General features: G+C 41.6%; 1 protein-coding gene across 5 annotated transcripts in view; it reads right to left on the bottom strand.

Annotated features, from left to right (window-relative positions):
• Myo6 (myosin VI) overlaps positions 1-13,065 on the bottom strand; it is a 142,226-nt gene that overhangs the window by 114,682 nt on the left and 14,479 nt on the right. Inside the window, exon 2 of one of the 5 annotated variants that reach the window (XM_029482050.2) lies at positions 7,306-7,382. The exons of the other annotated variants lie outside the window; for them this stretch is intronic. The gene's annotated coding sequence lies outside the window, so the exon portion shown is untranslated. The remainder of the gene's footprint in view (positions 1-7,305; positions 7,383-13,065) is intronic. 5 annotated transcript variants of the gene reach the window in all.

Below are 13,065 nucleotides of genomic sequence, written 5' to 3'. Positions count from 1 at the left end.
AATTTCTCCTAGCCAGCTCAACTAAAAATCTCCTGTCACCCCTTTAAAAGGACATAATGACCAGTGACTTGGCCATGTTTCCTCTAGTACATCACTAAAGGCTAGGCCCCAAAATTAGTAACAATGACATGGCATCAAACCTTGCCGAGAAGCTCAAGATTTGAATGGCCTCACTGGGAAAGGTAAGGATTCTGTTGAAGGTTTACAAATATCCGGACCTTTCTCTGGCAGCCTGCTCACCGACTGTCAATGGAGAAGCAGTAGACTCTCAGGGACGGAGACTAATCTCTCAGCCAGCAAGCCCGTGGGTGCTGCTATCCCATACGCCGCCCTCAGACAAGCCCAGGTACCTTTGAAACCTGAGAGAGTATATTTCCAATCTGGCCATCTGCCAGCTCGCCTCACACAAAGCACCCAGGGACAAGGGCCAGCCCAGCACCCCACACAGGAGCCAATGCTGCAGCACCTTGTGTATGTGCTCCGGAGACCCAGGGGTGACCTGTGCTTTCTCCCACACCTGTTACTAGACACAAAAGAACCGGGGCCCAGTTACTAAGCAGACTCTAACCTTACCAGTGGCAGCGCAGCTCCCGCAGCCTTGAGTCCTGAGAGGATCATATTCTGCAGGTCTGCTGAGATGTGACTGAGCCATACAAAAGTGGCGCCTTCGTCACTGTGTGGAAGTGATACTATCCAAGTATAACCTTGTATTTGAAACAAGTAACGACCTGATCTACCCAAATTTTTAAGGCACTATTTCATAAAAGGGGGGAGAGATTAAAAGATTAGAAGAATTTGTTTCCTTGGTTTTCCTAAGGAAATGCTCTTTAAAACACACACACACACACACACACCCCATAAAATTGTAAATATTACTTAAGAGCCCAGTTGAACTGCTGTAATCCCAGCATTGAGAAGACAGAGGCAGGCAGATCTGTTTTATATACATACAGGCCAGGATACCCTGGCCTACAAAGCAAGTTCCAGGCTAGCCAGGGCTACTTTTTTTTTTTTTTCCCTCAATAAAATAAAATTAAAAAGTCACATAAGACACTACAACCATTCCCTAACAGAGCAGGGAAGACGTCCAATGGAAACTAAGAGTGGCAGTAACTTATTCTAAGCTAGAAACTTCCACCCTGCTGACTAACCATGTTTATAGAAGCTACTATACGGGCAGCTCAGGGAGAGAAGCCTGCAATGGTCTCTCCCAGCTTGAGTCTTACATGTTACAATACCAACCTGCTAAGAGTGCAGTATTTTGACACAATGTTATAGAGGCAATGCAGAGACTCCTGGCTGCTCAAGGTGTCAGAGAAGTGGCTGTTGAGTGCTGAAGTTTAAACAGGACACCCATATCACCCCCTTCCAAGGTTCAAGGAAGTCGGGGCAGAGAGAACAGAAAAGCCCAAACACAAGGAAGGCTGCAAAAGCTGCCTTCCTTCCATACAGGGCGCTGCCACGGCATCCATAACCTTGGAACAGCTGTGGTGGCACAAGAAGACGCCAGTAAATACTCAGTCACAGCGGGCAGAGGCTCATGGAGCCCGAGGAGGCCCAGAGGAGCAAAGGGCAGTGCAGAGCTGCTAGAATGAAGAAATTACCCACTGCCTTGAGTTACAAGTTGCCTCTTGTACTTTCATGCCTATGCTTAAGCAATTAAGTACGGTTAAAACCCAGTGGGTCAAAAAGCAAAAACAAAACAAACAAACAAAAACTGAAAAAGGGTCTGGGGCATGGTGGGTGAGAGCCGGGAAGCGGCAGGATGGGAAGAGGATGGAGAAAGGCAAGGGGCGAGCATGACCAGAATGTAGGTACGTTCGTATGCACGTATGTATATATGTATGTGTGTATGTATGTGTGTATGTGTGTGTGTATGTGTATAAAATTATCAAAGAAAATTATCAATAAAGAAAGGAGTGGAGGCTAGAGGATAGCTCAGCAAGAAAAGACATTTGCTGCCAGGCCGGATGAGCTAAGGTCAAGCCCCAGGACGCACATGATGAAAGCAAAGAATCAACTGCCACAAATGATCCTTTGACTCCACATACACACATTGCATGTGCATTTCCATAAACAGACAAATAAGTAAATAAACATTTTAAAAGGTTTTAAGAAAGCATGGGGGAGATGTCAAGAATAAAAGATATTCACACTGCTGTTTATGGGAGTCCATTAAAAATTAAAATTATGTACATTAGTAAAGAGCTACTATTTAATAAATTTATTTAATAAATAGATTTAATAAATCCATTAAACCTATTTGAGAGGCAAATATTATGTTTTCAAATTTGTTTAATGATGGAAAAACAAAATTTATAACCATTTTTATTATGTAAAAATTAAATATTTATATTACTTGTGAGAGATAAGAGATAAACATCTCAACAAAAACATATTTGCTTTGAGCTACAGCTATATTTTCAACTACACAGTTCATTAAGTAATGAATAAATGTAGGAAGGTGTTCTAGGAGCATTCTAAAGACAATATCTCTTCTTTACATACGAGTAAATATAATACAAGATTGTCTTAGTCAGGGTTTCTATTCCTGCACAAACATCATGACCAAGAAGCAAGTTGGAGAGGAAAGGGTTTATTCAGCTTACAATTCCATACTGTTGTTTATCACCAAGGAAGTCAGGACTGGAACTCAAACAGGTCAGGATGCAGAAGCCATGGAGGGATATTCCTTACTGGCTTGCTCAGCCTGCTCTCTTATAGAACCAAGACTACCAGCCCAGAGATGGTACCACCCACAAGGGGCCTTTCCCCCTTGATCATTAATTGAAAAAATGCCTTGCAGTTGGATCTCTTGGAGGCATTTCCTCAACTGAAGCTCCTTTCTCTGTGATAACTCCAGCTGTGTCAAGTTGACACACAAAACCAGCCAGTACAAAGATGAAAATGCATTTCATTTTAAGGCCACACAAAAGCCCGTAATTATCTCTACATAAAATTACTAAATATTCTTTTTTATTATACTATTTTATTTCTCTCTCTTTCTCTCTCTCTCTCTCTCTCTCTCTCTCTCTCTCTCTCTCTGTGTGTGTGTGTGTGTGTGTGTGTGTGTGTGTGTGTCTGTGTGTGTCTGTGTGTCTATGTGTGTGTGTGTATGTCTTGGGTGGGATTTCTATTGCTGTGATAAAACGCTATGACCAAAAGCAACTTAGAGAGGAAAGGATTTGTTTCATTTTACAACTTACAGTCCATCATTCAGTTGAAATCAGGGCAGGAACTCAATACAAGAAGCTGGTGGCAGAAACTGAAGCTGAGACTGTGGAGTGCTGCGGCTTACTGGTTCCTCCCTCATGGCTTGCTCAGCCTGCTTTCTTACTGCACCCAGGGGTAAGACTTCCCACATCCATCATGATTATGGGCCATAGGACAATCCGGTGGCACTTTCTCAACTGGGGTTTCCTCTTCCAAAATGACTCTGTCTTGTATCATGCTAACATAAAACCATCCAGAACAGGATATATGCTTGTGTGTAGGCACACATGCCACAGGCATATGAAGGTTTGAGGATAACTTGAGACTCAGTTCTCATCTTCCAACATATAGATCCCAGAATGAAACTCAGTTGTCAGTCTTGGCAGCACACATCAAGACCTGTGGAGCTGTCTCACTGACCACAAATACTCACTTCTTTTTGGTTATATGGAGTTTGTTTATGTAGTTTCAGGTATCCCTTTGGGATCCTGGAATGTTTACCACTCAGAAGAAGGGGACTTCTTACTTCATGGGGTTGAAGATTTTAAAGACTCATCATCTGAAGCTGGAGACATGACTCAGCAATTAAACATCTACTGCTTTTGCAGATGACCCGTTAAGTCCCCAGCACCCCATGGCAGCTCATGACTCCATGAAACTCCCGTTCTGAGGGATGTGACAGCCTCTTCCAGCCTCTGCACATAGATTCAGACAGACACTTGAACATACAACTGAGTGAAAAATAAATCTTTAAAACATTTAGTAAATCTATTTAAAAATCCAATCTGACGAAAGAGTTACTTTAAATTACAACATCACAAACATAGTTCATAGTATTTTAGTACTTTTTTTTGGCCTAGAATACTTCAGTAGGATAGCTATACACCAGCACTCAGAAGGTCCTGGGCTACAGCACCAGCCAAAACAACGACACAGGCTTCTAGCATTTCTTTAAAGGTCCAATACATCATTGGTCCCTTTAAAATTCATGATGTCCTAGTGCCTGCTTGGTAGAAAAAACAATGCAATCAAGCAGAAAATCCCTTGATTCTCTTTCTGTCTCCTACTGAAAAGACAAAGGTAACTCCGCCCATCCACAGATGACTGCACCCCAAAACTCCTTCAGAACGGATTTCCCTCACGGTATGGATTCAGGTTCCAGTCTATCTGGATTAGGGCTGCGCTCTGCCACGTGATCTTGTTTTAGCCACTTCCTGGCCAGCACTTCTCACAGAGCAGTAAGTACTCAGTAAGTACTCATTAGTAAGGTTCAGAACACCTTAAAACAAACTGTTTCTCTACAGTAAGATCTAAGCAGTCAAAATGGAGATGTTTTTATAACTGCATAATGACTTTATCTAAATAAGGTTACTGATATAAGCAAAATAATTTCCACCAACAAATATGTGAACAGGAATTTTAAAATGTGAGACCAGTAAGTAAAGACACTTTGTGACGCCTGCTGACCTGAGTTTAATCCCCAGGATTTACAGTGAGAGAACGGAATCCTGCAAAATTATCCTCTGAGCTCCACACCTGCGCCATGACACTCATGCATGCGCACATACATACACACGCACATTAATTAGTTAATTAATGTAATTTTAATCTGTGTAAATGATTTAAAATACATTTGGTTATATAAGGTCAGGTCTGACTATATATGTTCACCAATGTGACCATTGTAGCCCATATCTACAGGTCAGACATAAAGAACTTTTATGAACAAGTATTTTTTAAAAAAAGTTACAGAAATACCACATCAAGAGTTCCAGATAAAAACAGCAGAAGCAGGGGAGTGGCTCAGCAGTTAAGAACATGTCATGTTCTTGGACCTGGGCTTAGTTCCTAGCACCCACACAGGGAATCCAACATGCTTCTCTAACCTCTGCAGGCACTGGTCAAGCATGTGGCACACACAGATAGATAGAGATCTATACAGGCAAAACCTTTATGCATCTAGAACCCAATAAAGAAACCTGAAAACGTAAAACAACATTTAAAATTTAAAACAATAGCAGAGCTATCCAAGTATGGTGGCTTACACCTTTAATCCCAGAATTTGGAAGACATATCTGTGAGTTTAAGGCCATCCTGATCCACAATGCAGGTTCTAAGCCAGGCAGGTCTCATAGCCTCCAAATGCAGAAATCAGGTGTAATGGCACATGGCTATAATCCCAGCACTGCAAAAAGTCAAGGAGTCAGGAGTTCAAGACCATTCTTCGCCACATTGCCAGGGTATGCATCTACTCTAATGTTCTGACCTGAGTGTACCTTATGAATAACGTTAATAATCCTTTCATTTCTAACATGAAATATGGTCTATTTTTTAGCTCTTTCAGTAGACAACACGTTTTGATAATTACCAGTTATTACTGAAGGTTTGTTACATTCCTCAGGAGTGTTATACCAAGAGGATCATTTGAATTTACAATTTCAGAGGTGGGGAAATAATTGATAAGGGTTGGAATATGAGCTATTTACAAAACCTGAATCTTTTAAACATCCTGGTCACCAATAGTTTTGCTTATACTTGACAGGAAGTTTGCGGTTCTAAGAGCTTGGAGTACAGTACACGGTAGAGCACTGATTGGCACACGTGATCCTGGTGGCAGCACCAGCACTGGGGAAAGCTGGGTGGTGTGGCGCAGTTCTCTGTTGCCATGCACAGGTTCCTGGTAGCGCCAAGGGCAAAGGCAAGAGCAGAAAGCAAGACGGGAAGGGAAGCAGGGACCCTACCCCACATGCTGGCATTACACAAGGCACCTAAGAAAGGGCTAACATGGTTGGGGCTGAGTGTAGTACAGCCATGGCAACCCAGCACCTGTCCTCTACCCTATGACAGCAGAAGTGTGAATTCTATTGTGCTCACATCCATACAGTGAGTGTTTGGAAAGTCGCTCCAAATTCTCATTTATATTGGAGGAAAAAGTAAAGACTTTGTGTTCCCTCATTCAAAATGGGGAGATCAGGAGGGTGGACACTTGATGAGTCTGTTTTACGAGATTTATTTATTATTTATGAGTGCAGGCTTATCTCTCTATATATATGAAGCACATGAGTGTGGCTAGCAGGCTATCAGATCTGTTATCGTTTGTAACTGTTCAGGATCTATCTTTGTATGTTATTTTCTCTTTAAATTTTAATGACAAAGAATGGTCTTATAGCTCTGAGGAATTTACATCTCTGAAGAATACATCCCAAGTTAAAAGACACCCTGTCCTTCCCTGGTTGCTCAAGAATCAACTTCTTGGATCAGAAACTACACCCTTTAGTAGATTCAACAAAGAAGCCTTTTATTTATCTCTTCATTTCAAATTAGAGATTTTGCTATCAAAAAGAAAACCAAACAGACCTGAAATGGCAAATGTAGTGCATGCTGGCCAGCTGCACCTCAATTGTGCCTGGACTGGTCACTTTCTTTGTTGCTATGACAAAACACCTGACAAAAGGAAGGAAGGAAGGGAGGGAGGGAGGGAGTGAGGGAGGAAGTGAGGGAGGGAGGAAGGGAGGGAGGAAAGGGGCTTATCTAGTTTGAGGGTCAGGTCCATCTAGGTGAGGAATTCACTGAGGCAGGAGCTTGAGGCAGCTGGTTGCATAGCAACCACAATCAGGAAGCAAAGCAAGATAATCACTTGTCCTCAGCTCGTTTTTTTTTGTTGTTGCTGTTGTTGTTGTTGTTTTGTTTTTCCTTTTATTTAGGATGGACCCCCACACATACACTCATGGAAAGGTGTGGCTTCCCAGTCCCATTAATATAATCCAGATAATCCCACAGGAGCATGCGAGAGGCTTGTCTCCATGGTGATTTCCCACCCCCACCCCCAACTCCCCCACCCCCCACAAAGTTGACAAACTTAACAACCACAATAGCCATGTTGCTAAATGCTACTATGTCAATCATGCAAAATATAGGAATGATTTCTTTGAAAACAACCAATAAACATTGCTTTGGGGTTTTTAACTTTAAGTTGAAAGATACAAAACATGTGGAGAAAGTGTCCGTCATGTGTTCAAATGAGCAGACCATAGCTGTTTGAACCTATCTAAAAGTTGCCGAGAAAGTGGAGCGGACAGATGAGACACATACCAGTATGATACTCTCAGCAGACCAGACGGACTCAGGAGGGTAGGCCCCATTACAGGAATTCTTCTATAAGGAACTGTCTGTAAGGACAAACACTACAATTTAAATGCATGTGCTTTGTAACTTCATATTGACATTGACTTCATTTTGTTTGATTGGTTGGTTTTTTTTTTTTTGTTTTGAGGTTTTTTTGGGTTTGGGGGAATTTTTTTATTTTTGGTTTTTGGTTTTTCGTATTGGGGGGTTGGTAGGATTTTGTTTGGTTTGGGTTGGGTTGGATTGGGTTGGGTTGAATTTGGGGTTTGGTTTTTGTTTTGTTTTGTTTCTTTTGTTTGTTGGTTTGTTTTGTTTTCTGAGACAGAGACTCAAGTGTGTGGCTCAAGGTGCCCTGGAATTCATAGAGATAAGCCTGTATCTGGCTCCCAAGTGCAGGGATTACAGTTGTGCGGCACCCCCAAGCCTGGCTTCCACCTATCGCCTAAGGATGCCATCTATGCTATCTTGTCAACAACACTAAACCCCTATCATGCATCAAGACTCAGCTGACTTGTTAGTTTGACATCAAATAATCAATAAAGTTAAACCCGTGGAAACCAATCATTTTTTGATTATGCTACCAACAGTTATCAAAAAACGTCTATAAAACACAAGGATAAGCGAGGCGTGGTGGCACGCACCTTTAATCCCAGCACTCAGGAAGCAGAGGCAGGCGGATTTCTGAGTTCGAAGCCAGCCTGCTCTAAGAAGATGGCCTAATAGGCCATCACTTGAAAGAGAGGCCCATTGGAATTGCAAACTTTATATGCCTCAGTACAGGGGAACGCCAGGGCCAAAAAGGGGGAGTGGGTGCGTAGGGGAGTGGGGGGGTGGGTATGGGGGAACTTTTGGTATAGCATTGGAAATGTAAATGAGGTAAATACCTAATAAAAAAATGAAAAAAAAAAAAAAAAGAAGTGAGTTCCAAGACAGCCAGGGCTATACAGAGAAACCCTGTCTCGAAAAACCAAAAGAAGCAAGGTATAAGGATACTTTACAAGATAACTTATGACATACAAACAAAAATACATAAACCTTTATCAACACGAAAAAGAAAATTATTTATGTCTTCAAATATATCTCTCTACAGCATTTATGACGATCTACTGCAAAGTATCTCATATATTGTACAGTAACCCTTTGCTTTTACCCTTTGCTCATTCCCAATGTCAATCTTTTGACAGTCTAAAAATTGATTTATACAGCTATAAAGAGACTCTTTAAAATAAAGAGAAATTTTCATAATCAATTCATATCCAACTAGACCAGATTACTGAAATCATATATCCTAAAACTAAAGATTTTTTTAAAAGGCCAAGCCTGGTGGTGCACATCTTATTCCCAGCACTCAGCCTGCAGGAGCAGTTGGCTCTCCGGCCTGGCCAATCGTTCTCCACAGAAAGCTCGAGGCCCAGCCAGGGGTAATGAACATGGTCCTGCCTCAAAGGGAAACAGCAACAGAAAGCACACAAGGCAGCAATCTGCCTGCCTTTTTCGTAGCAGATATGCATATATATATGCTGACAATAGCATGGTTGAGCAAGTAAATTCACTTTTTTAGATGAAAAACGATTCCATCAGTTTTTTAGGGATGGGACTTATAAATCATGTTATTCTTTTCAATTAATGTTTGCTTTCAGACATGATTACATCTCCCAAGAGATGATACCTATTTTTACCAGGGTGCACTCTGAGGTCTTCTAAAACAAAGGTTATGCATAAAAAATGGACTACATACTGATAAAGTCATCCTTATTCAATTTAGTTTGTACGTATGTATGTATGTATGTATGTATGTATGTATGTGTGTATGTTTTGCTTGCATGCATGTGGATCCCTGGAACTTGGGCTATGCGATGGTTATGGGCTAGCACGTGGGTTGTGTTCCATAATCAGCCCCAGGTCCTGTGCAAGAACAGCAAGTGCTCTTAACCACTGAACTACGCCTCCAACTCCAAACTATACACTATGAATAGTTTCTAATCTATATCAGGGTTGGTAAAAGTAGTTGTTCCTATTTCTTTTTGTTTTGTTTGTTTGTTTGTTTTGTTTTTTGTTTTGTTTTTCAAGACAGGGTTTCTCTGGATAGCTCCAGCTGTCCTGGAACTCACTTTGTAGACCAGGCTGGCCTCGAGCTCAGAAATCTGCCTGCCTCTGCCTCCCGAGTGCTGGGCTATTTCATTTCTTTTTATTTTTCTACTCAGTATTAAAGCTTCAGTGTCTCACTTGAAGGATCATATAATATTCGGTTGAGTATGGTGGTGCATGGCAGATGGAGGAAAGGGTCAGGATCCAAGGCTAGCTCCAATGACATAGTGAGTTCGAGGCTAGCTTGAGGTACAAGCGATACAACAGCACCCAACGAACTGAGGAAGAAACCTCAATATAAATATTTTAGCCAAAACAAATGAGCATGCATGCCAAGCTGGGGAGCGTACAGAACTTGTTGCTTTTTGTCTCAAACTTTCAAGTTGCTCTGATACCAATTTGATACATAGACGGAAAGGGAAAAGCAGACTCAAGGACAGTTGGATGCCAGCTATTACCTGTGTATATTCATCACGTGTTATACTGTATTAATGCACACTGCTTTTGCAGCAATGCAGTCCACGTGTGTGGAGAGAGAACTTCAGTTGACATATGACCTTATCTGAAGGTATCTGTCATGTTGGAAAAGCCATGTTACAAAGCAGTGGTCGATTGGTCAACTTGACACACTTCTCAAGGTTGCTAATTTGAAGATGAGGAAGATGCGGTGTTTATGATTATTCCACATAACATATGTAGCATTAGATTATTTTGGTCTGCCTTGCAGTACAGGTGTGCCTGAGTCTTCATATACTCAAGCATACATATCATGTATAACTTCATAATGTCTTTTGAATTCATCAATTTTTAGGATTATATACGTGCATATATGTACAGATACACATAAAATACACATGCAGCTTTTACTGACTACTAACTTCAACAGCATGGAATGAGTATTACAACAATCATTTTGAAAGTCTTAGAGCATTGACAGCTAGCAGTAAAACTTTAACACATGACAGCTTAAAGGGAAGAGAAGAGTGAGGAAAAAAGTTTACATAACCTCTTCTAAGAAAATAAAATGCTTATGAATGATGAAATTTTATGATATCTAAGATTTCATTCAAATTAATCCATGAGAAACAAAAATAATTATAAAGAAAAGGGAGCTGTGGAGATTGTTCCCCTGAACTCACAGTAGCTCTTGACACCTGCAAAGACCTGCACAAGACAGGATCACCCATGGGGGAGGGGCTGGGCTCATTTTCTACAATTCCCAGCACCCACATCAGCTCACAACTGCCTGTAACTCCATCTCCAAGGGACCTGTGGCCTCTTCTGATTGATCTCCATAGGCATACAAGCTCTGAGCACTCTCTCTCTCTCTCTCTCTCTCTCTCTCTCTCGCTCTCGCTCTGACACACACACATACATAAATAAACAAAAATAAATCTTTAAAAAGGAAGTTCTTTCTTAAAAACACTCAGTGAAGAGAGAGTATAGAGTGCTTAGCCCTGGTGAGTCGCTGAGTTAAATATCCAACATCAAAATAATTTTCACTTTTATGTATAGTCATATGCCTCTCTCTTAAATGCCCAATTGCTGATGCTTGCTTTTACTAGGGTATACACTGATGTTTTGTGAAATAAAGGTTATGCCTTAAACTTCCAATTATCTCAGTTTCCCTGTCTTTTCACCTGATGATAGCAAGTTATTCACATCATCTAGATGGAGGTGGAAGAAAGTAGACATTGACCCTCTAGTTCTAGATAAGAGAGATCAAAAGCCTTTCCCATAAGGAATTAGACACTATCTACTTACAGTCCAGGAAGGAAGTCTTAGTTACAGCTCATAAAAAAAATGTGTCTGAATTTACCTCTAAATTTTTTTCTAGTTTTGTTTTCTGAGATAAGATTCTGGACTCTGTAGCCCAGGCTGTTCTTGAACTCACAGCAATCCTCCTGCCTCAGCCTCCTAAGTACTGAGATTACAGTTACTTGCCTCAAAATATTTTAATTGCACAATTCTTATAGAAAACAAATGAACTCTGAGGTTTTGTGTGTGTGTGTGTGTGTGTGTGTCTGTGTGTGGTGTGTGTCTCCATCTGGGCAGCCGGTCCTCATCAATCCACTCAAAGCTTGCAGCTTCTACCTCTTAGGAGGAACTGAAGTAAGCTCTGGGCAAGGTATAGTTCCACTGTTATGGACTATGCAGCTGGTCTTCATGAATTCTGAGCACAATGACAATCCAAGCCGTTAATGGTGTAGAGCAGGGATTCTGTTGAGGAGGCGTCCTCAAGTCAGCAAAGTCAAACTGTAAATTCTCATAATACCATTAGTACACCGACTTCCTTCCCTGGGGTTCCCTCTGAAATAATGGTGTAGCAGGTGCAGTGGCTAAAACTCCTGGAGCTGTTGGCAAGGCAGTGGCCCCCACAGTGGTTGGCATGTAGAGACAAGAAAGCAAGTACACTCCGTGTAAGAATGACCTCGGTGAAGCAGTGACAACTCGTGTTGTCATATCCTGACCTGTGTCTACTACTCTGTGGAGTGAACTGGGAAGGAAACAGAGGCACATGTGCACTCTGGAGGAAAGGCCTAGTGCAAATGTTTTGAGTGTTGTGCATCAGGAACTGCACTTGATTTCATGACTAGACAAAATTAAAGTGACCTACAATGCCCAGTCAACCTTGAGACCTGGCAGCCTCAGAACTCCTTCACCTCCCTGCCCTTTGTTCTGAGTAAAGCTTGTCGATGTATTTCCCGGCACTGGTGAAAGCCAGGTATCCCTGAAGGGGAACAGCAATTGTTCATACAGCATAGCTTGAGAAGATCTACATCATGCAGTAGAACCTCCTGTTCCCAGATGATCATCCACAACGCATCAGCCTATGGGAAGAGTATATGGAGTCCAAACAGCCTGATGGGCAGCCCTGTTCTATGTGAGCTAGCACTTGCTAGGTTTTGATGAAGGATCAAAAAGAAAAATTATCTGAAGAGGTAAGACCCTTCCTTCCCTTCCCTTCCCTTCCCTTCCCTTCCCTTCCCTTCCCTTCCCTTCCCTTTTTCTCCCTTTTTCTCCCTTTTCCTCCCTTTTCCTCCCTTCCCTTCCCTTTTCCTTCCTTCTCTTCTCTTCCCTTCCCTTCCTTCCCTTTTCCTCCCTCCCCTCCTCCCCCCTCCTCTCCCCTTTCTCCCCTTCCTGCCCCTCCCCTTCCCAGCAGTGCACATACACTGTAATGTACATTAACTGAAAGAGTGTGCTGTAGCCAATGGGGAGTCTGAGTATGTGTGACACCTAGCTAGCCTCTCTTAAACTAGTAGAGAGACTCACCAAGGATGAAAACAATGTCACCTCCTCCATGTCTTAGAAGTCATTTTCATAAAATGCTATTTTCATCAATATACTCTATTACCCATAGTTCAGCACATTTAATAATTCTAAATTTTCAAGCTTTAACTTCCAATATAGTGAATACTACAGATGCAATCTTTATGACAGTCTCAATAATTTATATGAGTGGAAAAAACTCCTAGGAAGAATGTGAGTGATTGGAGACATATCTTACATAATTGTTATTGATGCCATAATATAATTATAATGTAAATGTAAACTCTTAAAGGATATTGGGGTGGGGTTCAAATACTGGGGATTTAACCATGGCCTTCCACACCCTAGGAAGGCACTGTACCACTAAGC

This window comes from Mus caroli, unplaced genomic scaffold (assembly GCF_978045245.1).
Source record: "Mus caroli unplaced genomic scaffold, Mus_caroli_1 scaffold_11, whole genome shotgun sequence".
Taxonomy (NCBI): domain Eukaryota; kingdom Metazoa; phylum Chordata; class Mammalia; order Rodentia; family Muridae; genus Mus; species Mus caroli.
This window is presented reverse-complemented; position numbering and strand designations above follow the sequence as displayed.